This window comes from Oncorhynchus nerka, linkage group LG5 (assembly GCF_034236695.1).
Source record: "Oncorhynchus nerka isolate Pitt River linkage group LG5, Oner_Uvic_2.0, whole genome shotgun sequence".
In the NCBI taxonomy this organism is placed as follows: Eukaryota; Metazoa; Chordata; class Actinopteri; order Salmoniformes; family Salmonidae; genus Oncorhynchus; species Oncorhynchus nerka.
The window spans coordinates 44,377,256-44,404,643 of record NC_088400.1 but is presented as its reverse complement, the minus strand read 5'-3'; the positions used below and the strand labels follow the sequence as shown (position 1 = coordinate 44,404,643).

The 27,388-nt window shown below is 41.0% G+C and overlaps 1 long non-coding RNA gene across 1 annotated transcript; it reads right to left on the bottom strand.

The window, feature by feature from the left end:
- Window positions 1–20,093: 20,093 nt before the first annotated feature.
- Window positions 20,094–26,292, bottom strand: LOC115129939 (uncharacterized). The gene is made up of 3 exons (XR_003863705.2): window positions 26,207–26,292; window positions 22,489–22,618; window positions 20,094–21,123 (listed from the first exon to the last, which is right to left on the bottom strand). It is a non-coding gene; the product is annotated as an uncharacterized LOC115129939 (long non-coding RNA).
- Window positions 26,293–27,388: the final 1,096 nt, after the last annotated feature.

Genomic DNA, 27,388 nt, shown 5'->3' with positions numbered 1-27,388 from the left:
TGGGCTTGCTGTTGAGCTAGCTGTTGAGCGTAGTTTCCAGTCACAACTTGTGGACTTGTTTACGTGCTGCTATGCGGTTTGTTGCAAACGTTACTTTGCTACCTGCCAACTTTGCGGTTTTTACTTTTCAATTACCATTTTATTTTTTATTCCCTCGCTCAACTTTTTTCATTCAACTTTTTCACCCCGGACGCCTCATCTGGACATGGTTCTACAGGACCTCCACAAGCTAAGTAGTAACATTAACATTATGCCTTCTAATCGCAGTCACTGTGCTCATAATATACAGGAGAACGACCGCCTTATGGTGAGGATAGCCGTGCTGCAAGACCAGCTTCAGACGCAATCGTTAGGCAAGGGTAATTTAAGTGTAGGAAAGGACGAAACAGCGTCTGTGCCACCAATAAGTACAGATAGTAGTATAAATCCCCTTGCACAGTTCGCCCACAATTTTCTCATGGCTTCTGGAAGGAAATGCTGTAGGAATGCTCAAACGGTGTCTCTCATTCAGCCGACAGAAACCTTCAACCGGTTCTCCCCATTAAGCAACGAGTCGGAGTCAGAGGCTGTGCCTTCTCTGCTCTCTCCTCCACCCGTTACGGGGTCTGAGATGCCGAAGCCTCCCACCATTAGCTCTGACAAATTGAAAAACCTAGTCATTGCGACTCCATTACCTGCAGTATTAAACTTCAAATGATCATCCAGCGATCATACACTGTTTACCAGGTGGCAGGGCTACCGACGTTAAGGCTCATCTGAAGATGGTGCTGGCTAAAGCTAAAACGGGCGAGTGTATAGAGATATTGTTATCCACGTCAGCACCAACGATGTTAGGATGAAACAGTCAGAGGTCACAAAGTGCAACATAGCTTCAGCGTGTAAATCATCTAGAAAAATGTGCCGCTTTCGAGTAATTGTCGCTGGCCCCTTCCCAGTTATGGGGAGTGATGAGCTCTACAGCAGAGACTCACAACTCAATTGCTGGTTGAAAACTGTTTTCTGCCCCTCCCAAAAGATAGAATTGTAGATAATTTGCCCTCTTTCTGGGACTCACCCACAAACAGGATAAGTCTGGCCTGCTGAGAAGTGACGGACTCCATCCTAGCTGGAGGGATGCTCTCATCCTATCTATGAACATAGACAGGGCTCTAACTTCTTGCTCCACAATGAGATAGGGTGCAGGCCAGGCAGCAAGCTGTTAGCAAGCCTGCCTTCTTAGTGGAGTCTGAAACTAGCACTGTCAGTGTAGTCAGCTCAGCTATTCCCATTGAGACCGTGTCTGTGCCTCGTTCTAGGTTGGGCAAAACTAAACATGGGGGTTTTCGCCTTAGCAATCTCACTGGAATAAAGACCTCCTCCATTCCAGTCATTATTTAAAGAGATTTTGATATCTCACATCTCAAAATAGGGCTACTTAATGTTTGATCCCTCACTTCCAAGGCAGTTATAGTCAATTAACTAATCACTGATCATAATCTTGATGTGATAGGCCTGACTGAAACATAGCTTAAGCCTGATGAATTTACTGTGTTAAATGAGGCCTCTCCTCCTGGTTACACTAGTGACCATATCCCCTGCGCATCCCACAAAAGCAGAGGTGTTGCTAGGCCTCCTGGGCCATATACAGCGTTCCTCACTGAGTTCCCTGAATTCCAATCAGACCTTGTAGTCATGGCAGATAATATTCACATTTTTGTTGACTTTAAATTTCACATGGAAAAGTCCACAGACCCACTCCAAAAGGCTTTTGGAGCCATCATTGACACATCATCACTTCAGCAGTGATAAATTAATGTACTTCTTTGATGAAAAGATCATGATCATTGGAAAGCAAATGACAGATTCCTCTTTAAATGTGAGTATTTTTCCAAAGCTCAGTTGTCCTGTGTCTGCACAACACTACCAGGACCTAGGATCAAGGGAGACACTCGCGTTGTTTAATTCTATATCTCTTGACACACTGATGAAAATAGTCATGGCCTCTAAACCTTCAAGTTACATACTAGACCCTATTCCAACTAAACTACTGAAAGAGCTGCTTCCTGTGCTTGGCCCTCCTATGTTGAACATAATAAATGACTCCCTTTCCACCGGATGTGTAGCAAACTCACTAAAAGTGGCTGTAATAAAGCCTCTCTTGAAAAAGTCAAACCTTGACGCAGAAAATATAAAAAACTTTCAGCCTATATTGAATCTCCCATTCCTCTCAATAATTTTTGAAAAAGCTGTTGAGCAGCAAGTCATTGCCTTCCTGAAGACAAACAATCTATAAGACACACTTCAGTCTGGTTTTAGACCCCATCATAGCACTGAGACTGCACTCGTGAAGGTAGCAAATGACCTTTTAATGGCATCATACCAAGGCTCTGCATCTGTCCTCATGCTCCTAGACCTTAGTGCTGCTTTTGATGACATCAATCACCACATTCTTTTGGAGAGATTGGAAACCCAAATTGGTCTACATTGACAAGTTCTGGCCTGGTTTAGATCTTATCTGTCGGAAATATATCAGTTTGACTCTGTGGATGGTTTGTCCTCTGACAAATCAACTGTACATTTCGGTGTTCCTCAAGGTTCTGTTTTAGGACCAGTATTGTTTTCACTATATATTTGACCTCTTGGTGATGTCATTCTGAAACATAATGTTAACTTTCACTGCTATGCGGACGATACACAGCTGTACATTTCGATGAAACATGTTGAATCCCCAAAATTGCCCTCCCTGGAAGCTTGTATTTCAGACATAAGGAAGTGGATGGCAACAATATTTTTACTTTTAAACTCGGACAAAACAGAGATGCCAGTTACAGGTCCCAAGAAACAAAGAGACCTTCTGTTGGATCTGACAATTAATCTTGATGGTTGTACAGTTGTCTCAAATAAAACTGTGAAGGACCTCGGCATTACTCTGGACCCTGGTCGCTCTTTTTACGAACATATCAAGACTGTTTCAAGGACAGCTTTTTTCCATCTATGTAACATTGCAAAAATTGGAAACTTTCTGTCCAGAAATGTTGCAGAAAAATATATCCATGCTTTTGTCACTTCTAGATTAGACTACTGCAATGCTCTACTTTCCAGCTACCCGGATAAAGCACTAAATAAACTTCAGTTAGTGCTAAACACCGCTGCTAGAATCTTGACTAGAACCAAAACATTTGATCATATTACTCCAGTGCTAGCCTCTCTACACTGGCTTCCTATTAAGGCAGGGCTTTCTCCAATAGAGCTCAATTTTTATGGAATGGTCTGCCTACCCATGTGAGAGACGCAAACTCGGTCTCAACCTTTAAGTCTTTACTGAAGACTCATCTCTTCAGTGGGTCATATGATTGAGTGCAGTCTGGCCCAGGAGTGTGAAGGTGAACGGAAAGGCACTGGAACGACGAACCGAACTGCTGTCTTTGCGTGACCAGATTCCCTCTCTCCACTTGGATTCTCTGCCTCTAACCCTATTACAGGGGCTGAGTCACTGGCTTACTAGGGCTCTTTCATACTGTCCCTAGGAGGGGTGCATCACTTGAGTGGATTGAGTCACTGACATGATCTTCCAGTCTGGGTTGGCGCACCCCTCGGGTTCGTGCCGTGTGGTAGATCTTCGTGGGCTATACTTGGCCTTGTCTCAGGGTAGTAAGTTGGTGTTTGGAATATATCCCTCTAGTGGTGTGGGGACCGTGCTTTGACAAAGTGTGTGTGGTTATATCCTGCCTGGTTGGCCCTGTCCGGGGGTATAAATAAATACATTTGTTATCAAGCTTTAGTAAACTTTTGAAAACAATTGTGTTTGACCAGATTCAATGTTATTGCACAGTAAACAAATTAACAACATATTTTCAGTACGCTTACAGGGAAGGGCATTCAACAACAACCCTTACACAAATGACTGATGATTGGCTGAGATACATTTATAAGAAAAATATTGTGGAAGCTGTTTTGTTAGAATTCAGTGCGGCTTTTGACATTATCGATCATATTCTCCTGCTGGAAAAATATATATTTTATGGATTTACATCCTCTGCTATATTATGGATGAAGAGTTACCTGCATAGAGGGTGTTCTTTAATGGAAGCCTCTCAAGCATAATCCAAGTAGAGTCAGTCATTCCCCTGGGCAGCTGTGTAGGCCCCCAACTTTTTAAAATCTTAAAAGCCTGTGTGTCTATGTATGCTGTTAACTCAACAATATATATGTCAGATAACACAGCAACTGAAATCACTGCAACACTTAACACAAAGAGATGCAGTCTATTTCAGAATGGGTGGCAAGAAATAAGTTAGTCCTAAGTGTTTTATATTTTGGACAACTCATTCACTAAACCCTAAACCTCAACTAAATCTTGTAACGAATCATCTGGAAATTGAGCAAGTTAAGGAAACTAACCTGTTTGGAGTAACCCTGGATTGTAAACTGTCATGGTCAAAACATATTGATCCAACAGTAGCTAAGTTGGGGAGAAGTCTGTCCATAATAAATTGTTACTCTGCCTTCGTAGACCTTTCCTGCTGTCAATGACTACAATCTCTTTCGGTGGCCATATAGGTGTAATGTTATGAATATTTTTCATAATTTCATAATAAATACAAAATGAAATAAATGACGAAAATCCATTTTTTCTATGTCAAACAGCTTTGTTACATTTCATTTTTCTGTGATGTATATAAAGTGTAATATTGGGATGCAAACTCAAAATTGAATACATTTCCACACTATATCTGACATGGTACAGGTCTCTTCTGTTGTGTTGTTGTTGCTGATAACCATGTGTGTGATGTGTATACTTTGTTTCAAAGTAGATTTGTTTAAGATTACCAGAATCACTCTGTGTGACCGTGATTTAGCTCACTGCAGTAAAAACAACTCCATCAACAAGACAGTTTTGTCTTACCTGGACTAATGTCCAGTCGTGTCGTCAGGTGCCACAATGTACACGGAGAGCTAACATTAATAATATGCATGTCAATCTCTCCTGGCTCAAAGTAACTACTCGTATGTGTGAGAGGTATTGACATGCTGAATGCACGAGCTGTCAGTTTAATAAACTACTAGCACAAAGCTCTGACACCCATGCATACCCCTCAAGACATTCCACCAGAGGTCTCTTAACAGCACCCAAGTCCAGAACGGACTATGGTCAGCAAACAGTACTACATAGAGCCATGACTACATGGAACTTTATTCCACATCAAGTTACTCATGCAAGCAGTAAAATCAGATTTGAAAGAAAACAGATACCGATATACCTTATGGAACAGCTGGTACTGTGAAGAGACACATACACAGGCGCATACACACGCATACACACACATGATAACATACACACTATACACACAAGTACACATGGATTTTGTGTTGTAGATATGTGGCAGTATCCCCTGTTGGCCAAAATACTCAATAGAATGCAACTGTTCAAAAAAGGAAATTAAAGGCTGCCATCTCAAGAAAAAGTTATCAATATAACCTCCCAAAATGTATTTAAAAAAGATCTAAGTGTAGAAAAGACATTAGATCCTTCATCTAGGCTGATACAGTGGGAGGTTTGCAGGATTTCCAATTAAGCAAGATCTGCCGACGGGCTATGAGGATAACAATTGCTACAACGTCTGCTTTACTTTTAGTGAGACTAGGCAACAACGATGGACCTCCTAAAGCTATCAAAGGACAAGGCTGCAGGTCAAGATCTAGAATTTTAGAGAGATTATTAAAAAAGGATGACCAATACTCAGAAAGCTTAGAACATGGATAAAACATATGAGTGTGGTTTGAACATCTACCACGTGTCATTTGTGTCTGGGAGGAATTGACAACGTTTTTCTTTGGTGTAGTGAATTCTGTACAAGACCTTAAACTGAATTAAACTTGAGGATGTGGAGTTACCCCTAATAAGGGCCTCCTCCCACCAGTCATCTGTAAGGTCATCCACGGCAGGGACAAATCATTTTGCAACGTCTTGGGAGGTAGTTGAGGAAAGGTGGGAAAATGAGAGCGAACAAAGTTACGGGCCTGAAAATAGCAGGAAATATTAGAATGAGCCAGATTACATTTAGCTATGAGATCATTAAAACTGGCAAACTCCCCATCTAATGAAACAATATTTGAAACATACCTAACCTCTCTCTCGCCACAAAACAAAAGCCTGGTCGAGTTTGGAGGGTAAAAATAGGTGGTTGTTAGAAAATAGGGCTTAGACGAGAAGGGGCAGAAAGTCTAAAATGTTGACGAAATTGTCTCCAAATCTTCAAAGTAGAGAGCACAATGGGGTTTACAGTATACTTTGAAGGACACAAGGAGAGTGGGGCACAAGTAAGAGCAGAAATAGAGGATGATTGGCTTCTAATGAGCACCAGAGCATTACACCAGACCATAATACAGCAGTACATTTGGAAGTGCCAATCCTCCATCTTATCTCCTTCTTTAAAGTATTGCTCTACGTATCCTAGGTGATTGCCCAGATAAAATGACTGATGAGCCTATCCAACTTGGTTAAAAAAAATGATTGCGGCAGAAAGATCGGAAGATATTGAAAAAGGTATATATATATATATCCAAATTTAAGTTATCTAAAAAGTGGTCCATAGTCGTATTATCTGATGGGGGTTCGGATTTGTAGAGGTTAGAATAAAATGACACAAAAGTTTGATTAATATTAGACTAATTACTTGTAAGATTACGGGAAGAGTCAAATACCTGAGAGATAAGGTGGTTTGGCCTTGTCACCATATTCGTAGTACATCCCCTTTGTTCATTGCAACAGAAACTCTGCTTAATCAGTGGAAAGCAGATTAAATTGAGTTACATTTCAGCTTCTCTTTATATAATTCAGGAGATGGTGTAGTTGAATATTGGCGGTCTACTCTTACCTGGATTGAGTCCACCAGTTCTTGACGTTTCAGTTTAGTTTGACATAATGAGCAATGTAAGAAATTATTTGAAAGTCTCCCAAATAAGAGAGGGGAAGGTATTGTCATTTTTATTTATCTATGTTGGTTGAAATAAAGTCACAGAATTCTTTGTGACAATAGGAGGTGTTAAATCTCCAATTCTACTATTTTTGCATTCGGAGTAAATGCTAATGTGGGGGAATGGTCCGAAATTACCATAACACAATATTCTGTAGTTTTAACTGAGGGGAGAAGGGGTCTATCTAAAAAAGAAAAAGTAGTAGTCTATGTGTGAGTAGGCTTGATGAACAAGAAAAAAGTAGGAGAATTCCTTTGTGACCAGGTGGAAGAAGCGCCATGGATCGACACAACCCATTTGGGACATGAATGTAGAAAGAGCTTTTGACATCCCGGAAAGAGTAAGTGTTCTGGGATTAGACTGGTCGAGTCTTGGTTTAATAACACAGTTAAAGTCCCGCTGAAGATGAGGCGGTGGGTGTCAAGATTAGGGAGAGAGGCTAAAAAATATGTCATAAATCTAGTGTCATCCCAGTTAGGGGCGTAAACATTCGCAAGTGCTACTACAGGGGTCTGGAAAAAGGTGCCACTAAATATTGCATAAACGTCCTCCAGGATCTAAAATGATCTGGTGAAAACTATTGTCACGTTCTGACCTTTATTTCCTTTGTTATGTCATTATTTAGTATGGTCAGGGCGTGAGTTGGGGTGGGTAGTCTATGTTTGTTTTTCTATGATTTGGGTATTTCTATGTTTCGGCCTAGTATGGTTCTCAATCAGAGGCAGGTGTCATTAGTTGTCTCTGATTGAGAATCATACTTAGGTAGCCTGGGTTTCACTGTGTGTTTGTGGGTGTTTGTTCCTGTCTCTGTGTTTGCACCAGATAGGGCTGTTTTAGAGTTTCACGTTTCTTGTTTTGTTAGTCTGTTCATGTGTAGAGTCTTTATTAAAGAACCATGAATAGAAACCTCGCTGCATTTTGGTCCGCCTCTCCTTCAAGTCAAGAAACCCGCTACAACTATACTTGTTTGTGAATCACTACTGTTGTTCCCCTGGCTTTGCCATTAAAATTAGAATGAAAACCTGTCCAACCTATGCTCTTTGCGATCTAGTATGGTTGTTAACACGTACTGTAGGTGCGTTTCTTGAAGAAATGCGAAATCAGTATTTAGGCTCTACAGATGTGAAAGTACTCTGGCGCCCTTAATTTGTCACAACCGCGAATGTTCAGGGAGCGAGTGTTTTAGTAAATTAAATCAACTAAATACAAAACAAGAAACACACATGACACTGAAACATAATCAATAACGCCTGGGGGAAGGAACCGAAGGGAATGACATATATATCAAATAAAAATGTATTTGTCACATGCAACAACAACCTTACAGTGAAATGCTTACTTGCAAGCCCTTAATTAACCAACGATGCAGTTTTAAGAAAATAACAACAAAACAATGTTGCAGAAAAAAACAAGAGATAAGAAAAGCAAATAATGAAAGAGCAGCAGTGAATAACAATAGCAGGGCATTATACAGGGAAGGTAATCAGAGAGGTGATGGAGTCCAGGTGAGTGCGCGTAACGATGGTGACAGGTATGCGCCATAACGAGCAGCCTGGTGATCTAGAGGCCGGAGAGGGAGCACACGTGACATTGAGAGAGGAACAGCATGAAAAAATACATCTGAATAAAAAAAATCAAATCCCTTAGAGAAACAAACACAGAGCACACAAATCTTTTGATAATGCCGACATAACCCCAACCCCTAACCACCCCCAACATACTCCAAAATTAAATAAAAGTGATAATACAATACCATTCAAAGAAAACAAAAGGAAACGAGACGAGCAGCAGGAATTCTCTCTTACTCAGCATCAGTTTATTACCCTAAACATGTGCAGGCTAATAAACTGATCTAGGAAAGAAGTTACATACACCCTTAAAATTAAAACATTAAATATGGCAGTCTACATTTTGGGTTTCGGTCACACTTTAAACAAAGAGCATAAACCAGGGGTCCCCAAACTTTTTCCTGTGAGGGCCACATAACTTTTCCCTTCTCTGATGGGGGGCCGGTGTCAGTTTGTAACAGAAAAAGTGTGACGATCGTAGGGGAGCTTAAAAAATGTATTGTTTTCCAGAAAGCCACACATAACCAAATAACCCTTTCCAGGTTCTTTACAGAAAAAAAGTCAGGAAACAAATAATAACACTATTAATGAAATAAATAATAACTAAATAACCCTCTCTGAGTTCTTCACAGAAAAAACAGGAAATAAATAATAACTAAATAACTCTCTCTGGGTTCTTCATAGAAAAAAAAGCCATGGAACATTAACTTTCTGTCGTGCCATGCACAATCTTAACAGATAAAAGTTCAGCTCAGTTGTCAGAGCAGAATCTCTCTGACACATATGAGCAGTCTCTTAAAGTTCTTGTGTTCCTTCCTTATAATCCTTTTGTAGGTTCCAGTAGGCTTGTAGACACCGCTGTTTGCAGCTCTCTCTCATCAACTTCCCTGTGAAAACCACAAAAGAAGCAGGTTGAGAAACTGAACTAAGTGATACAGCACCTACACAGCACAATACATTTCACTACCAGTATGGTTGTAAAGATGGATTTTATCCCAGTAGATTTTATTATGATTATATTTGTTTATGCTCAGAATGACTCATTCAAGTCAGAAAAGTGAGCTTACCTATGTATGTTCATCAGTGTGAACTGTGGGCCTGCATCTGGCTGGTGAGAAGTTGAATATCAGGTTCCATTCTAGTTACAGCCAGTCTCAAGCACTGATGCAAATGTTCATCTGTCAATCTTGATCTCATCGGGGTTTTCAGCAGTTTCATGCGAGAAAAGGTTTTCTCGCAGATATACGTGCTGCCAAAAACTGTGGACATTTTCATTGCGTGTTTTTTGATGTTTGGATATGTGTCGTTTGGGAGGGCGGCATAGAAGTCAATGAGACTGTTGGGCTTGAATGCGTCTTTCAGAACATCACAGTTCTGTAACTCAGCCAACTCAAACTGATATGAAGGCTGGGCTTCATCAATGTCGGCAACAAAGGGGTTCTGAAAAAGACGGATTTCTTTTGCATGAACATGTAGTTCACTGAATCGCACACCGAACTCTGCCTTCAGCATTTCCAGTACCGCTGGGTTCTCTGTCGACAGGTTTTGGGTAGCAGGAAGATGGACGAAGTTGCGCTTTTTCACTTGTTCCAAAAGCAGCGCTAATTTCACCTCAAATGCTTTTATGTGTGAATACATGTCGCAAATGAGTTTCCCCTCGCCTTGTAGCTGCAAGTTAAGGCTGTTAAGTATCGATCAGCTCTGGGACCGTTTTGTCTTTTAAATGAAGAAATGCGTTAATTTCGGGTAGCAGCTCGTAACCCGGCTCAGCCATCGGACCTCTGTGTAGTACAGCACATCTCCATGCGTAGACTCCAGTTCAGACAGGAATTCTTGGAACTGCCTGTGTTTAAGTCCCTTTGCTCTGATGAAGTTTATGCACGACACCACAACCTTCATTACAGAATCCCACTTCAACACTTTGCAGCACAGTGCTTGCTGGTGAATTAGGCAGTGGACTCGTAGCGGGGCGGTGAGACCCCTTTTTTCCAACTCCCGGTTCATGCGTCCTATTAGACCGCGAGTTTCGCCCACCATGCTAGGAGCCCCGTCAGTCGTGATGCTAGCTAGCTTTGACCAGTCCAGGTCCAACTTCTCCATGGTTTGGCACACTTTGTCAAAAATATCCTCTCCCGTTGTAGTCCCTTTGAGACTTTGGAGGGCTGCCAGCTCCTCGCATATCTCAAAGTTTGCGCTAACTCCACGAATAAAAATGAGCAGTTGCGCTGTGTCTTGCACGTCCGTGCTCTCATCCAGTGCTAATGAAAAAAAGTCAAATTCTTTCGTCTTCTGCTGCAGCTGGGCATATACATTACTCCCGATTTCTTCAACGCGTCTGGTGATTGTACTCGCCGACAGACTTACGGCATTAAATGCATCTTTCTTCTCGGGACACACCTCCTCCGCGACAGCATCCATACATTTCTTAACAATGTATGTGAAAGGCTTACCGCTTCTTGCTATCAGTTTAGCAACCCGAAAGCTGGCCCGAACGGATGCCTGGTTCAGCTGAGCTTGGCGTACAAATGTATTCTGCTGAGATAGTAGTCCACTTTTTAGCTTTGAGAGTTTGTCTGCTCGTATTTGGCCTTGCAAGCTATCGTACTTGTCTTTGTGACGGGATTCATAGTGTCGGCGAAGATTGTATTCTTTGAATACCGCCACCGTCTCTTGACAGATGAGACAAACAGCCTTTTCTTTGCATTGAACAACAAAAAAAATCGTTTGTCCACTGCAGGTTAAATACCCTGCATTCTGAATCAATTTTTCTCTTACCTAACCTTTTCGCCATTATTCCGTTCTCTCTTTGACAGGGCCGGGCCTAGGATTTTTTTTCTGGAGGCCAAATAGGAAAAAAATTCGATAGCGTCTCTGGTATTGTTCAGAGGGCCGGGCCAAATGTGCTGACGGGCCGTAGTTTGGTGACCACTGGCATAAACCTTCAGCTTCAGTTATTTAAAAATGTTAACAGCGATCTGTCATTTCAATGGCTGTAATATGAATGTAGTCTACTAGGTGTCGCCACAGGCCTGAGTGCACAAATGTGCATGTGTCTGCTCAAACGGTCAGAAACAGACTCCATGAGGGTGGTATGAGGGTCCGACGTCCACAGGTGGGGGTTGTGCTTACAGCCCAACACCGTGCAGGACGTTTGGCATTTGCCAGAGAACACCAAGATTGGCAAATTCGCCACTGGCGCCCTGTGCTCTTCACAGATGAAAGCAGGTTCACACTGAGCACATGTGACAGACGTGACAGTCTGGAGACGCCATGGAGAACGTTCTGCTGCCTGCAACATCCTCCAGAATGACCGGTTTGGCGGAGGGTCAGTCATGGTGTGGGGTGGCATTTCTTTGCGGGGCCGCACAGCCCTCCATGTGCTCACCAGAGGTAGCCTGACTGACATTAGGTACCGAGATGAGATCCTCAGACCCCTTGTGAGACCATATGCTGGTGCGGTTGGCCCTGGGTTCCTCCTAATGCAAGACAATTCTATACCTCATGTGGCTGGAGTGTCAGCAGTTCCTGCAAGAGGAAGGCATTGATTCTATGACTGGCCCGCCCGTTCCTCAGACCTGAATCCAATTGAGCACATCTGGGACATCATGTCTCGCTCCATCCACCAACGCCACGTTGCACCACAGACTGTCCAGGAGATGCTTTAGTCCAGGTCTGGGAGGAGATCCCTCAGGAGACCATCCGCCACCTCATCAGGAGCATGCCCATGCGTTGTAGGGAGGTCATACAGGCACGTGGAGGCCACACACACTACTGAGCCTCATTTAGACTTGTTTTAAGGACATTACATCAAAGTTGGATCAGCCTGTAGTGTGGTTTTCCACTTTGATTTTGAGTGTGACTCCAAATCCAGACCTCCATGGGTTGATAAATTTGAATTCCATTGATAATTTTTGTGTGATTTTGTTCGGAAGTTTACATACACCTTAGCCAAATACATTTAAACTCAGTTTTTCACAATTCCTGACATTTAATCCTACTAAAAATTCCCCATCTTAGGTCAGTTAGGATCACCACTTTATATTTAGAATCTGAAATATCAGGAATAATAGTAGAAAGAATTATTTATTTCAGCGTTTATTTCTTTCACCACATTTCCAGTGGGTCAGAAGTTTACATACAATCAATTAGGATTCGGTAGCATTGACTTTAAATTGTTTAACTTGAGTCAAACGTTTCGGGTAGCCTTCCACAAGCTTCCCACAATAAGTTGGGTGAATTTTGGACCAATCCTCCTGACAGAGCTGGTGTAACTGAGTCAGGTTTCTAGGCCTCCTTGCTCACACATGCTTTTTCAGTTCTGCCCACAAATTTTCTATAGTATTGAGGTCAGGGCTTTGTGATGCCACTCCAATACTTTGACTTTGTTGTTCTTAAGCCATTATGCCACATCTTTGGAAGTATGATTGGGGTGATTGTCCATTTGGAAGACGCATTTGCGACCAAGCTTTAACTTCCTGACTGATGTCTGGAGATGTTGCTTCAATATATGCACATCATTTTTCAACCTCATGATGCCATCTATTTTGTAAAGTGCACCAATCCCTCCTGCAGCAAAGCACCCTCACAACATGATGTTGCCACGCCGGTTCTTCACAGTTGTGATGGTGTTCTTCAGCTTGCAAGCCTCCCCCCTTTTCCTACAAACATAACGATGGTCATTATGGCCAAACAGTTATATTTTTGTTTCATCAGAACAGATGAAAGTATGATCTTTGTCCCCATCTGCAGTTGTAAACCATAGTCTGTTTTTTTATGGTGTGTTTGTGGCAGTGGCTTCTTCCTTGCTGAGCGGCCTTTCAGGTTATGTCGATATAGGACTCGTTTGACTGTGGATATAGATACATTTGTACCTGTTTCCTCCAGTATCTTCACAAGGTCCTTTGCTGTTGTTCTGGGATTGATTTGCACTTTTTGCACCTAAGAACGCATCTCCTTCCTGAGCGGTAATATGGCTGCGTGGTCGCATGGTGTTTGTACTTGCATACTATTGTTTGTACAGATGAACGTGGTACCTTCAGGCGTTTGGAAATTGCTCCCAAGGATGAACCAGACGTGTGGAGGTCTACAATTTTTTTATGAGGTCTTGGCTGATTTCTTTTGATTTTTCCATGATGTCAAGCAAAGAGGCACTGAGTTTGAAGGTAGGCTTTGAAATACATCCACAGGTACACCGACAATTGACTCAGATGATGTCAATTAGCCTAGCAGAAGCTTCTAAAGCCATGACATAATTTTCTGGAATTTTCCAAGCTGTTTAAAGGCACAGTCAACTTAGTGTATGTAAACTTCTGACCAACTGGAATTGTGATACAGTGAATATAAGTGAAATAATCTGTCAGTAAACAGTTGTTGGAAAAATGACTTGTGTCATGCACAAAGTAGATGTCCTAACCGACTTGCCAAAACTATAGTTTGTTAAGAAGAAATTTATGGAGTGGTTGAAAAACGAGTTTTAATGACTCCAACATAAAGTGTATGTAAACTTCCGACTTCAACTGTATGTATATATATATATATATACAGTTAAGAAACTAATCAAGATGAAATGAAAGTTTAAAGAGCAGTGAGACAGCAAAGTGTGTCATTGTCAACAACACAAACTAGTTATGTGCTGCCTCAAACATACCTACTGTAGCCAGCAAGATTTAACATAGGATTAATTCACTAGAAATGCATGTAGCCCAGTGTCCACACGGTCGCTAGGACTAACGTTACTCACATAATACAGGCAGGTCAAAAATCATCCCAATCCGGGCATTCAATATACTGTTGAAGTCAGAAGTTTACATACACTTAGGTTGGAGTCATTAAAACTCGCTTTTCAACCACTCCATAAGGACGAGCTCCTTTTCTTTGTATCGATGGAACCACGCTATGATGGGACGCTATTGGCCGCCTGGGTAAGGTTTTGGTGCAAGGCTGCGGTGGGCTCTATCGAGTTCAGTAACATTGGGAAAAGCCTCATCACCCAAATCCTCCTTGAACAGCTCCGCCATGAACAGGGTTGGAGATCCTGTCTCAGATCCCTCTTGGCAGTCCAATCACGCGGAAATTCTGGCATTTTGAACATGAAATCAAGTCTTCCACTTGTAGCTGCAGCTACTTGTTGGCGGCTGCCATATTGTCAATCCTGGTTTCCAGCGTAGTGAGTTGGTCGCTGTGGCCCGACAGCCCGATCTCAACTTCGGGCCGGTGTGGTAGTGTGAGACGCCACAGAAGTACAGATGGTTCTCACGGTTGCCTGAATGGAAGCCAGAGCAGCCGCCAGTGAGTTATTCAGCAATTCGGTGAGTTCTTCTGCCAAACATTCACGTGATTTGTTATCGCCCGGATTGGCTATTGAAGCCTTCAATGAAGGTGGCATGGGAGCCATTTTAGCTGAAGTTGTCATTTTTTTCCCGTCGATATTCCAAAGCATGTGACTGGTAATATAAATTCATTGTGTAAATGTTTATTTCATTTATTACTTTAGTTTATGTATTAAATATTTTCTTAACTCTATTTCTTGAACTGCATTGTTGGTTACGGGCTTGTAAGTAATGTCACGTCCTGACCTTAGTTCCTTTTGTATGTCTCTGTTTTAGGTTGGTTGGGGTGGGCATTCTATGTTTTGTGTTCTATGTTTTCTGTTGTGTGTCTGCACCAGCCAGAACTGTTTTGGTCGTTCTCTTTGTTATTTTGTTATTTCAGTGTTCATTTAATAAATATGGACACATATAATGCAAGTTATGCACTTGCGTTTGTTTGTACTGAGCACCTATTTGTGGATACTTGAGGTGGCACTAAGATGGAATTGTACAGAGATCGTGCAGAAGCGAAGATGTCATACTCAAAATGAGGTATAGGTTGAAAATTAGAGATTCAAGATTACACATTACTCAAATGTGGAGAGTCAGAGAGAATTAATGTGATTGGTGTTATATAATTTTAGAATCTTCTCCTGGATGTACAGAATATTGTTACATAGCAGAATAATTCAAGTGCTGCTTTGAACACCCTCATAGCAACATGATTTACTTACTCTTATTGAGTCTGAGTCTTATTTTAATTGAATTTAGTATTTACTTTTTTGTGCCTTAATGTGTGGCCTTCAGAAAAAAAAGAAACTATCTATAAATCAGCCTAGGTAGTGATTAGACATTACGGGCTTGTTTCTCAGACGCAGACCAAGCATCCAGTTCTTGAAGTGATTTCAATGGACATTCTCTTTTGAATTCTTATAACAAATCTATGACACTCTACTATAGCACGCGTTTGTGTTGAATTTTTGTTCGAGGAAAACAAACCAGAACAGGAAATAAACCTTGACACGATGTGGATCCAACTCAGATTGAAACTAAATGTAATATCTGCCTCCATCTAGCACCTTTAAAGAAAAAGTTAAAACACTCCAAAATCTTCTGCGGTCCACATGAACTATGCCTGGGCGGATAGATGGGGTAGCACTTAGCTAGCTCAGCGGGTTTGCTTTTGGAAATCCTGCAGTCGTGTGAACTTTACTGAATAGTCTTTTATATGGACTCCAAATGGGTGTTTTATGTGTACTTTGGTTAGACCCTGTAATTGTGCAATCCCAGCTAAACTCCTCCAAGAAGATCCCATTCCCAAGTCTGCAAGGCAATGAATGAATGGTATACAGCTTGTCTGCATGTTCCATACGGTTATTGGTTTGTTCCAGTACAGTGCCATCTGCTGGTTGTAAATTAGCAGGGAACTTCAAGGAGCATAACAGGACTATTTACTCACCACAAACGGGATGGATAATATGGCCTCGTTCTCTATACAATTTACACAGTAAACTCTGTAACTCTGCCATACGTCACAGAATTACTCTACTCCAAGTAAAATGTTCAGAATAAGGGGGACATTTTCAATAAACATGAGAATATGGTGTGTGATTGAACAAGGTAAACGACCGTGATCATTTCTCGTCGAGTTGAGCTTCAACCAAAAGACATCAGGTGCTGTCACGGGGTTGTGCTGTGTGAAAGTGGCAATATAATGTATCGGTTTAGAGAGGATAAAATACATTTTGCCTGACCTTTCTGCTTCACTACCCCGAAGGATACAAGATAAATTGCCAGAATGCATGTCCAACCGAGTGAGGCAACGTTTTCTGTGACCATGGCACACTGTTGTGACTCTGTAGATGAAATAGCCCGTAACATGAACAACATAGAAATTGTCATTTTACAATGTTTACAACGTGTGTATAATGCAAATCATTGATGATGATTATGTGGTTGAATTCATTTCAAGCACAGTTAACTAAGGCATTTTCAAATGACCCATACACTGAAGCTCGCCGAACTTCTCAAATGACACGACTCATTACCCTGTTTTAATTGGTTTGACTAGTTTTGCTGCCCTCTTCTGGCTATATGAGTTCATCAACAGACTGAGCATGGTCCTCAAGGACGGGGGTTGTGTGTGTAGCTACTCCTAGTAATAAAAGTGACCCTATACATTTTTAAAGCATACAACCCTACTAAGAATGGAACTTTTGGCCCAACTTTTCTTCACAGCTCCAGCAAAAGGAAGGTTGGCGAAGTCATGGAGAAGGACGAGTGAGAAAAGAGAAGAAGAAAGCGGGAACCAACTCGAATGATGTCAAGGAAACCGGCCAGACCAGTGTTTTCTGGAGCCCTTTGCTCCACTAGGAATAAGTCAAGTAGGCAAAGTGAAGTCCAGAAATGGGTCACAGACATACTTGGTTCAGCAATGAACATGTTAATGGGAAATGTCATAATAGGCCTAGGCCTCAATGGTAGGCCTGCCTGCACCCCCATGTTAAGAGAACGTGTCTTCGTTAGGCCATTTCAGGAGAACCACATCGTATTCTCCCTCGGAGAACACCAAAGCATTTGATCTGCGATTATGTGTTGTGAGTTACATCCGTCTTCCATCCTTCCAATCCCCTGTGTGTCTCGCCTTACCTTTCTATTAATGACAGTGTGATCGTGACGCCTTCCATCCTGGAGTACCGTGTCGCAGACGGTGGTTCTCCCACTGCGCCCGGTAATGAGCAGGGATGTTGGAATGGAAGCGTGGGCAGATTACTTTTCGCCAGAGTTTATTAGAGTGAGAACGGGTTTGAACGTGCCTTCCTTATTAAAGATTATAATTGGCAGAGGAAGGGAGGTTGGAGGTGGCCAGTTGGCTGTTAAATGTTGTATGGTTGTATGGACATAAAACGGAATGCAAGGTACATTTACACCGAGTGTACAAAACATTAAGAACAACTGGTCTTTCCACGACATAGACTGACCAGGTGAATCCAGGTGAAAGGGGGGGTGCAACTCAATATCTGGAAGGTGTTCCTAATGTTTTGTATAATCAGTGTATATGCTTGATATCTCAACCTGTCCGGCTCATAGGTCTACCCGGGGATGGCCCTTTCACCAGTGTGCAATTTCACAGTAAACAATTAAAGGGAGTCATGTCAAGCTGGCCAGTTTAGGAGAGACTGCTATTTGTGATTTAGTATTGCTGAGTGAGCAACTGTAGGGTGTCAATTGAATGTCCCCTGTTGGACTACAAAACTCACCTTTCAGCCACTTCAAACCAACAGTGCCTTCAGAAAGTATCGACACCCCTTGACTTTTTTCACACTTTGTGTTACATTGTTTCATTGTCATTTTTTGTCAATGACATTTGTAAAAAATAAAACAAAAAACACTAATATATCTTTATTACATAAGTATTCAAACCCATGAGTCAATAAATGTTAGAATCACCTTTGGCAGTGAATACAGCTGTGAGTCTTTCTGGTTAAGTGTAAAACGCTTTCCACAACTGGATTGTGCAACATTTGCCCATTATTATTTTCAAAATTCTTCAAGCTCTGTCAAATTGATTGTTGATCATTGCTAGAAGACAATTTTCAGGTATTTTCATAGATTCTCAAGCATATTAAAGTCAAAACTGTAACTCATCCACTCAGGAACATTCAGTCTTCTTGGTAAGCAACTCCTGTGTGGATTTGGCCTTGCGTTTTAGGTTTTGTCATGCTGAATGTCCTGCTGAAAGGTGAATTAATCTGCCAACGTCTGGTGGAAAGCAGAGGTAACCAAAAATTTCCTCTAAGATTTTGCCTGTGCGTAGCTCAGTTCCAATCCTTTTTTATCCTGAAAATGTCTCCCGTCCTTAACGATTACAAGCACAGCCATAACATGATGCAGCTATCAGGTATGAAGGGAAGACCCAGATGCAGACCACGTCGAATAAACAATAGTTTAATGTTCCAACAGGGGCAGGCAGCAGACAAGTTAATTTTTATTTTATTTAACTAGGCAAGTCAGTTAAGAACAAAATCTTATTTTCAATGACTGCCTAGGAACAGTGGGTTAACTGCCTTGTTCAGGGGCAGAACAACATAATTGTAATTTGTCAGCTCTGGGATTTGAACTTACAAATACCTTTCAATTACTAGCCCAACGCTCTAACCACTATGCTATCCTGCCGTTATGACAGTCAGAAAACCAGAGGCCGGGCAACACTACCGGACGACAGGCAGACTCAGGGTCTGGGTTAGGCAGAGGTCGCTAAATCCAAAGGGGGCTAGCAGTACAGGTCAGCAGGCTCGGGGACAGGCAGAGTGGTCAGACAGGAAGGCTCAGAGTCAGGACAGGCAAAGGTCAAAACCAGGAGGGCAAGAAAGAAACACTATAAAAAGCAGAAGGTGAGCCACAAAACGCTGGTTGACTCGCGCAAACAAGACAAACTAGCAACAGACCAACAGAGAACAAAGGTATAAATACACAGGGGATAATGGGGGAAGATAGGTGACACCTGGAGGTGGGTGGAGACAATCACAAAGACAGGTGAAACAGATCCGGGTGTGACAGCAGCCACCACTGTGATTGAAAATATGGAGAGTGGTACTCAGTAATGTGTTGTATTGGATTTGCCCCAAACATAACACTTTGTATTCAGGACAAAAATGTAATTGAATTGCCACAGTTTTTGCAGTATTACTTTAGTGCCTTGTAGCAAACAGGATGGATGTTTTGGAGTATTTTTTATTCTGTACAAGCTTCCTTCTTTTCACTTTGTCAATTAGGTTAGCATTATGAAGTACCTACATGTTATTGATCCATCCTCACGTTTCTCCTATCACAGCCATTATTATCTGTAACTGTTTTAAAGTCACTATTGGCCTCGTGGTGAAATCGCAGAGTGGTTTCCTTTCTCTCCGGCATCGGAGTAAGGAAGGACGCCTGTATCTTTGTAGTGACTGGGTGTATTTATACACCATCCAAAGTGTAATTAATAAAATCACCATGTTCAAAGGGATATTACATTTCTGCTTTTGTTTTACCTATCTACCTATAGGTGACCTTCTTTGTGAGCCATTGGAACACCTCCCTGGTCTTTGTGGTTAAATCTGTGTTTGAAATGTACTACTCGACTGAGGGACCTTACAGATAATTGTATGTGTGGGGTACAGAGATGAGGTAGTCATGTTAAACACTATTGTTTCACACAGAGTGAGTCAGTAGAACTTATGTTGTGACATGTTAAGCACATTTTTACTCCTGAATTTATTTAGGCTTGCCAAAACAAAGAGGTTGAATACTACTGAAGACATTTCAGCTTTTCATTTTTAATACATTTGTTTTAAAAAATCAACAAACAAAAAAACATTTCCACTTTGACGTTATGGGGAATTGTGTGTAGGCCAGTGATAAAAAAAAAAACTATGTTTACTCCATTTTAAATCCAGCCTGTAACACCACAAAATGTGTAAAAAGTCAAGGGGTGTGAATACTTTTTGAAGGCACTTGTCGTCCAGGTGTGATCATGTTAAGAGGGTTGAAATATGTTTGCTTGTGAAAAGATGAACTATCCTTTAATAGTTCTGAGACAAACTCTCTGTAACGCTCCGATTTTGCACTTCCTGCTTTTCATAGAGCTGGGCAATAAAGTAGGGGAAACTGAGACATGGATTGGTTGTCACAGTTCTCCAGACCTGTGTCAAATACATTCAAGTACTCGAGGTGCAATTGATTATGTTCACAATAAAAACCAATGGAATACTGGAGTGCATACTCCAAGCTAAATCAAGCATGCCTTAAATAATTTGAAGTATTTTAAAGTCACTTCAAGATTTTCTTTATCTCAATAGTTGTCTGATAGTACATCTGACAGTTGCTATATCTGAATTACCAAGTGGTCTAAACCAATATTAAGCCATATAAACAACCCTGTCGCGTTAATCCTTTTTAAAACACATTTTTCAATTGAAATCTTTATTTATTGAGATAATAATCATCCTTACTAATAACAATCTAATCTAATTGCGTATATCATGCCATGACAAACCGTATACATTTTTTATATGCTTACTTTAATATACTGGTATAAAAACAGCAAAACATTTCTATATGATTAGATTAGTTATGCGGTATCACCAGACATTGTGTTTCACTGCAGTACGACCATGCTGTAGCGTAGAATCTAGATGGAGAGATGTGGAGCTGTGGTCCACGTAGCAGGTGTCTGTCAGAGGGCAGTGGGTACTATTGGAAATCCCAGTAGCTATGTCTCACTGCAGCCCCCGGTGGAAGTGGACATCCTGTGGATATCAGGCATAGAGAGGATGTTTCCACAGATCAATATTACTCAGTGGATTTCCTACATCAACTCCCTGAGATCCTACCATCTGTGACATATAGCTCGAGCACGTAAGTCCCTGCTGGGCTGGGTTCCAATACTATCCATTTCTCCCTTCCCTCTCTCCTTGTTGATTCCCCTTGTTCTGATGATCGTAAAGATCTGGGTAGGTCTTTTCATTGACGGGGTGTAGTTTCTGACATGTAGCTTACAATGATTTTCAGATCTGCAAGGGTAAGTAAACAATGTCAGGGCCTGGGGCAAGGGAACATGTTTTTTGTTTGGAATTGAGCCATAGACATAGAACACCACTCAACGCCTGTCAACCTCAACTGACTAAAGTGAGTGGGTCTGGTATGTCTCAGTTCAAATAATGGTTGTATTTGAATTGTCTTCGAATGTCTCTAATGTATGTTTTTACCATTTATTTGTTGAAAGTAATAACATTAAAGGCAAGCTCATGCATAGTTGATAATTACTTTTTTAAATCAATTTTACAATATTAGATTTTTGTCCTTCTTGGAAATGTATCCTTGATAAAATTCTAAATCACCATGTAAGTATGCCATGTATTAAGGTAGTTGTCAGAGAATCTTTGGGCGGCTGACAGTAGGGGTAGAGGTAATAGCCAATGATATAATGTTACAGTAGGTGACAGAAAAAGGAACATTGAGGAGAGACGCGAGTGACACTGTTTGAAAAGAAAGCAGACAGACAGTGTAAAGTAAATGTGTCTGAACATGACTCAGATGAGGCTGAGACTCAAGGCTTGTCAGGTTAACATGAAAGGACATGAAGAGGAAGATATTGCTAGTTACAGTAGGAGTTGTGTTCATTGGACAATATGGCTCTAAGATAAGTTTTTTAGGCTTCTTATGGAGGGACACAACCGTTTTTTGTTCATAATGCATTGCTAATAAGGCACTATAAATGTGCTTATAATGCATTATGAAACGGATATTCAAATGAAGTGTGACCAGCTTTCTCACCTCAACCTCTATGCAAAATGTGTCTTCAAAAGTTTGTTTCGGATTTAAAAAACTCCTCACACCGTAAAGGCATAACTCCTCCCATCCACCAGCAAAGTCAATGTAATGTTATCCTTTTCCTGCTCATCTGAGCTGCTTAAATAATGTATGGATTACCATTTGTTTGGTCTTATCATGTACAGCAGACGTTAAAACATTCCCGTGACATGTTAAACAAATCTTTCTGTCTCTGTTTTCCCCCCCAGTGAAATGGATCACAGGTCATGCAGCAACTACAGTACATCACGCTGACATAAGAAATACACATCTATCCATTCAAGCATTTATTCAGACGTTACCGTTGTTGTTTGAAGCGGCTGCTGTGGCCTGTATCAATCACACGGAAGCAGAGTGACACCACACGAGCCGGGTCCCTTTGTTTCAAGTGTCACAGTTCCCGCCTGGCCATGGACTCGTATTTATGTTGATCTAAAAGGAAAAAACGAAACCCAAATCAGCACTCTGAGACGCTTGATACAACAACTACTTCTCACAGTCTCACGTCAGAATTAGATGTTAATCCATGTTTCTCAAACATCACATTTCGAAGTTGTTCCAAACATCAAATTTCAAAGTGGTTCAATTTAAATATAGGCATTAAATCCATTTTTTTTAAAGTAAGATATTAACGTTTAGGTATTAACTCCAAAATCTTACGCTTAGGCATGAACTTTGAAGCGTTAAGGTAAAGGTTTGGGATAGGCTTAAAACAGCAATATCTAAAACAAATTTTTTAACGCTGGATTCAAACTTGCGACCTTTGGAATCAGAGAAGCAGATGCTTACTCCCATTCACCATCCCCACCCACAACGCCCGAGCAAAACCAAAACCTGGTTGAAGGTAACAGCGCTCACTGTTGCCCCTAGTGGCCGGTTTCCACATCCTCTCCCGACGTCTTCAGACATGGATGGACGTTGAATACTGACTTCTATCACGGTGACCTGGCTGGTTACATATGGCCGGCCCAATGGAACCCCAAAAGACACTTAGTGCACATTCCTAATAGGCAATTGCCCATTACAATAGACGGGTTAGCTGACGAAGTCACAAAAATTATGAGCGTGTTTTGATGTGGCTGGAAGACGTTCCTTGTTTTGATTCTGAATGGTCAGATAGCCAGCAACAATGACAAGAAGCTGCCAAGTGGGGAATCGTAGGTGGCTCGTTTCAGCTCGTTGTATCTTGTAATTGATTCCATGTCTTGTTTTGGCTGATGTCATCGCTATGCTAATTTGGCAAAAATTCGCTAGCTAGCTAACCAACAACTGTAACAATGTATTTGAGAGAAAGCAAGTGCTCATTGTGCAAACATATTTATGTTTTCAAGAAACATTTGGGGACTAAATATAGTTTACATGTTGTCAACAGTCTAAGCCAACCCCATCTGTTTTACCTCATAGTTGCACACGTGTCGGTTTTGTTGCTAAACAACCAACCCGTCCATATATTTGTGACAAGACTACTATAAAACCGAATACTCAATATAACAACACATGGCTGAAGAAAAGACTGTTAGAAAACAGGGCTGTTTATTTAAGTAATCCAGCCACGGATCATATCATGTTTCTATTCCGGGCACATTAGGGCTGTGGTACCGATCCTTTGAACACTTTCAAGGGTGAAGCCAACATGCTCAATGTGTAGCAATCGATTTGGAGCCAAAACATCAGAGATGTGGTGTTTTTTCTGCAGCCTTTAATATAACTTCACAGAGCAGGAAGTGTGTGAGTCATGAAATTTGCCCTGGTTATCTGCTTTCACACGCTCCGGCCAGCCGGCCAACGGCCCTCGGAAAAGGGACGCCTAGAGCTGTTTCAGCGTCACACAAACTTGCACGCTCCCAGCCTTCAAAGAATGAGCCTGTGACTGACACAAGCAGACTTATATACACACGCAAGCACACTCGTATACACATGCACACACACACACCACAGACACACACATACACATACACATGCAAGCTAACAGACAGGCATACACACACACACACATCTAGGCATACACAGGCGCACACACACAGGCGCGCACACACAGGCGTGCACACACAAGCACACAAGCATGCACGCAGACAGACAGACAGACAGACAGACACCAAGTGACTTTAGAACTCCTTCATAGTAAGGTTCTCACTTGTAAGGGGGAGGGGGGGAGAATGTGTGGGGTCAGCTCATATGACCTCTTGCTGCAGCCCCTGTGTCAGGATTGGTCAGAAGCCTCCCACTGGCTCAAAGTGGTTTGGTCAACGTTTTTGTGTGTGTGAGAAAGGAGAATAATTGGAATTGATCTGAATGAACAAGTTTGTCTGAGATTATTCATTGTCTATTCCTACTATCCAGACAATTCAAGAGGGCTTGCCATTCTCTTTGACATTTAACTCTTTATGACAATAGCAACATGACTTGTATAATATACAGTAGAGCCATCAAAAGGAAGGTATGCACCTTTACATTGCTGAATGGAAATGTGCATTTAGTGGAAACCTCTAATGCAGGACTGCTCAATAGTTATCTGTTTATTGTTAGCCAATTTAAATTATGGGAATATTGTATTTTACCAAAAAGTAGGCCTACTAATGTTGAGTAAGGTCGTCAATTACGCTATTGTAACATGCTAATTAATAACCTTGACTATAATGTAACCGTGTTGAAAGTGTTAATACATTCGTAGCTTTTTAAATACTGTAATTCAAATTGACACGTTGGTAAAAATCTAGGGAATAATTCAAGTATTTTAATTTGCCACCGTTCCCTGTTCAAAAGAGAAGAAACGAATATTCGCCCGATATAACTGGTTTGCATCCATATGAAAACATGCATTTCTAATTTGAAAACATAGGCTGTTGGTCATGAATTATTAATAATAATCCATTAATATGACAAAAACTATGCTTGATTTGTTTGGGAGGGTGGACAATTTCCTCCAACATCTCTGTGAAATCAGAAACGTTTGAATACAAATTTCATTTAATATGAAATGGCTAAGCATGCATTCATTTAAACTTGTGCACCCGTGTATATGAAATGAAAAATTGCAAGGATATTTCGAGCATATTTGCACAGAACAGAAAGGCCTAAACAAGTTGACATGAATAACACATTCGGTAGAAAATAGCTTTCAGAAGATCAGAGTTGTATGTAATTGGTGTGTGTAATTGGATAATAAATAGACACCATATTGGCAAAATGTCTCACATGTTTGGCACACCATGACATGAATATTGAGAGCTTGTTAATTATTTAGATTAGAGTCAACGAGACAGGCACGGATGTGTGCTCTCACTTGCTTAATTTGAATTCCCAGTGGTGGAACAGAGGTGATTGGCTCTCTGCATTTTCTGTATCATCCTTATCATAAGGAACCCAACATGAGTTCACCATTTTAGATAAACGAATTGAATCAGCATTCCCATTATGTTTCGTGATAAGTAGGCTAAAATCACAATGGCAATAAAATAGGAGAACCACAAATAAACGGAAACATTTGCAAGGGTGCAACACATCTTTGAAAAAAGGTAAAGAAAATGTTGCTTATTCTCTAAAGTCTATTCGAAGTTATTATATTGTTGCTGTTTGTGGTAGCCTGATAAACTTTGAGGTGGTGCTATAATAGCATCATAGGCCCAGCACAGTGGAAGATGAGCTCTTGAAATAACAGTAACTTCATGAAACAAATCAAATCATTTATTTTTGAATGATTGTCTACAACGATATAAAATGAATCTCAATCAAGACGGCAATCAAACGGAAGAGTTTTTAATATTATTTAGGACGATAGCTTCGCAGGAGGTAAAATTGGGCTGCATCAAAAGAAATGTGGTCAATTGATTTCCTTCCAAAATAAATAGAATCTTAAAAATGTTGCATAATTTTCACTTAAAAAATAAATGTGGAATCTTTCGGTCACCGAAAACAAAATGCAAGAGCAAAGCAAGCACTTGTGTTCAATTAATCAACATATAGGCATGTTGACCCTGTTAGAATTTCGTTATTTAGAAAACATTGAAATATATTTCTTACCGGGTAGTCCATGCTTTACAGAAGGAGAGGTCCGAAGTCTTGGGCGGATTCTTTGCAAGTGAGATGTCTCCCCCTGAAGACTTGTCTCTTCAGGCCCTCAGCGCCCAAATCTTGATTAGGTTGTGTATTGAGACGCAGACTGCGTATTCGCAAAGCTGCCAAGACTTATCCTTGTTACCCTATTACTGCTTCACGTTACCTACTCAATCAAGCCCGAGATGATCTGAAATAGAAAATGTATGGCCTCCAGGTCTCTAGAAACACATTAGGTGGGCTCTTTTTATGGAAAAGTGTGTTTGGTGTGGCGCTCCAGCTGTTGGATTATGCTATTAGGGCAACATTTTCACCAGGCCTGTTAGGAGCAACAAAAAGTCCATTATAGCATGCAATTTTAGATCATTTATTTTCCCCAATATTTTTTTATGACTAGAATCATTTTCATAGCATGGGCCCATGAAAATCGATTTTCCCTCCAAAATTAGGTCAATTGTTTTTTTCTTTCATTGTATGGGCATGATGAATAACAAGTAAGTTATAAACGTAACAAATAGCTCACCTGAAAATATGAAATAATCCCACAAGCCTAAATAAAACTACCCTGCACATTCCATTTGATTTAGAACGGAAGGCTATTTCCCTCGACATCTGCTGAAAGTTTGAAGGGGGATTTGTATTCTTAGTCAATGTGGCCAACAGTGATTACGTTTCAATTTTTCATCTGCGCCCTAAAATGAGTTTGAGCTCTGCCCTGAAGTCATGAAATCACACGTACCCGCCTCCTCCGTCCCTTAGCTATATACCTCTCTTTGTTTGTTTGTTCAAACTTGTGAATTATATTTTCTCGGTGCTGTGGAGTTGTTCTGATTTTCTATAAACGCACTGGTGCATTTGATGACGGACCACAGCACATCATAAACGGGACTGTCTAGACAAAACTACAATGGTGGATCAAACGTGTCAACACAATGTATAAAAGAGGGTTGGCTATCTGAAAAACAAAATAGTAGGCTCGGCCACATAAAAAAAAAACAAATGTAGGCACTTTTCAGCAAGGTATAACACTGTTATTGTCGTAGTCATAGTTGTCCAATTGTTATTGATATAATTATGATTATTGTTGTTATTGTTATCTAATTGAAAAGAGAGGTTGTTGTTCATCTGCCCAACAAATAAGGTATAGCA